Below are 2505 nucleotides of genomic sequence, written 5' to 3'. Positions count from 1 at the left end.
CTACTACACGCGCCTGGCCGGTGTGAGATGGCGCGATGCTCCTTTAGTAAACGAAATACTACTACTACATTCTAGGCTAGTACTTCATTACTAGTTTAGTAACCGACCAGGCTGGCTCCCGACTGTTACACGTCGATTGAGGACGTAGCGTTGTAGGTCGAGGACCTCACGCCATAGTGTATGGTTTAAGCAAGAATGGGAACTCTGCTCGGCGTATATTAGAATTATTACTAGTACTAGTAGTAGTAGTTTAGTGAATCGGGAATCGCCGCTTGAGAATTTCATAAGTGCGATTTTCGCACGTTTCCCTTAATCGATCGCCTATAATCGATTATATGCGGATAATTTGCGGTTAATAATTAGCATTTAGCATTTAATTGTAATCTTACTTTTGTTATATTATATATTTACATTGTCATACATTAGCATTTCAATTTTTATCATGTTTTTATGTATCATGTATTTTTAATTCTGTGAAGGCTCCTGCTGTTATGATATCATCAATTGGTCCTGTTCCTATACAGTATTTAATCAATTTTAAAAGAATATGCGTTTATAATGCCTATTATTTCGAGACATTAATAAGGACTCTGTAGCAATTTAACTTAGTGTAGAGTGTTATCGTCTTAGCATTAACATTAGCATTAACTTTACGATGATGTTTCTGCACAGCACCGGGCCCCTGCAGCTGACTTAATTGCTGCCTCTACTTGGTCATATAAAATTCAGCACATCGGGTGCATGTACAGTTTTCCTATCGTTTGTTTGTTTTGGTTATTTTCCGGATTAAATCTATATTTGTTTTTCATAGATCGCACTCGCATTTTCGATTATAATCGATCATCTGGGAGCATCACTCAGTAGTAGTACTATAGGGGTAGTACTAGTACTGATGTAGTATTTACTATTTAGTAATAGCTATCTAGCTATTCACTATCTGTATTTAGTTAAAACAAAAATGTGGTTTATTTTAATGAGGCCTACTATCTTTTTTTATAAAGTTTGTTAGGCTGCTGCTTCACACGTGGACGTTTTGCGCCTCGGAGCCTAATTAGCCGCCCGCTGGCAGATTTCCCGGTCCATCGTAAAAACGTCTGCGACCAGGCCCGATTCCAAATTTTAACCACCAGCTTTCGTGCGAGTTGGTATTAGAAGCGGGTAGAATCGGTGACGGTAGGATTGCGCGAGTGATCGAACGTGCTACTTGCGGACGAAATAAAGTCCAAAACAGTATAAAAATTCGAAAAATTTGATCAGGATGCACGTTTTCAAGATTGATAATTAAACGTAAATAAACGTAAACGGAACGTAAGTAAACACTCTGAATCGTAAACAACGCCATCTCGCGACATACTGCCAAAGTATCTGTGAGATATTTGTGCAATAAAATTTATTTGAATTTGAATTTGAATTTGACAGACAGTATTCACTTGCGTACGTGTGAACGCTCCGACTGAAACCGGCCCGAGCCAAATTTGGCCCGAGCCAAATCTAGCCCATTTGGCTCGAGCCAAACCATGACCGTGTGAACGCGACTTTTATTTCAACTAGCGCCTCCCGTTGGCATAATCATCAGTATGTTTATGGTGGCCAATATAGCGTAGAAATAGAAGTAGAAGTATTTTTTATCCAAGTACCTGTACTGTAGGGAAAGTACCAATCTTGGCGTCTACAGCCTACACAAGCTACGGGTATGCACGTACGTAGCTTGTTGTATAGGCGTATATAGTTATTGTTGTTGTCAGTCTCTCAGTCAGAGTATAGTCTAACAACAGTGAGTCTAACGCAATGGACGCTGACATATTGTTTTATTTACACGTTACCAGATTTGCATTACCGCCATCTGGCGTTAGATACGTTCTCCTAGTACTGAAACTTATTTTGAAGTGGCACAGATCATAGAAATCTTATTAACACCTTATCCCTTACACCTTATACCTTAAGATCTTATTATCTTATTATAATAGGATGTCTATGGCACAGATATCACACATTATCTATGATTATGAATGTTGTGTTGGCACAAATTTTTAGACAGATTCAATAAAAATTATTAAGAACCTTAGCTAGGAAATAAATATAATTTTAATAAAAAAGAAAAAGTAAAATTTTTATGACTTTATTATTTTACATGCAGGTTCAGCCCCAGTAATGATAATAAACTCCAATCTAAAAAATAAAACCGCCATTATACCAGATAAATTACTGAATAACGACAAAATTCCTACTACTGATATGACTGAAATATGCAACACGTTTAACTCTTTTTACCAAAAGGTGGGCCCTGAAATGGCTGCAAAAGTACCAATTGCTACTGAGGATTACTCTAAATATCTTTCTCTCCCCAATCATAGAAGTTTCTTTGTCTGTGACGAAATACTAGATATACTAAAAAACCTAGATATTCATAAAGCATCAGGACCTGATAACATTCCAATTAAATTTATTAAAATATCTAAAACTCATGTTGCCCCAATTTTATGTGATATATACAATGACTGCCTA

General features: G+C 37.0%; 1 protein-coding gene across 1 annotated transcript in view; it reads right to left on the bottom strand.

The window, feature by feature from the left end:
- Nucleotides 1-1880, bottom strand: part of LOC106813269 (protein O-mannosyltransferase 1-like) — a 32536-nt gene extending 30656 nt beyond the window's left edge. Inside the window, exon 1 of the mRNA XM_014817369.1 lies at nucleotides 1638-1880. The gene's annotated coding sequence lies outside the window, so the exon portion shown is untranslated. The remainder of the gene's footprint in view (nucleotides 1-1637) is intronic.
- Nucleotides 1881-2505: the final 625 nt, after the last annotated feature.

Source organism: Priapulus caudatus, unplaced genomic scaffold (genome assembly GCF_000485595.1).
Source record: "Priapulus caudatus unplaced genomic scaffold, Priapulus_caudatus-5.0.1 Scaffold748, whole genome shotgun sequence".
Taxonomy (NCBI): Eukaryota; Metazoa; Priapulida; class Priapulimorpha; order Priapulimorphida; family Priapulidae; genus Priapulus; species Priapulus caudatus.
This window is presented reverse-complemented; position numbering and strand designations above follow the sequence as displayed.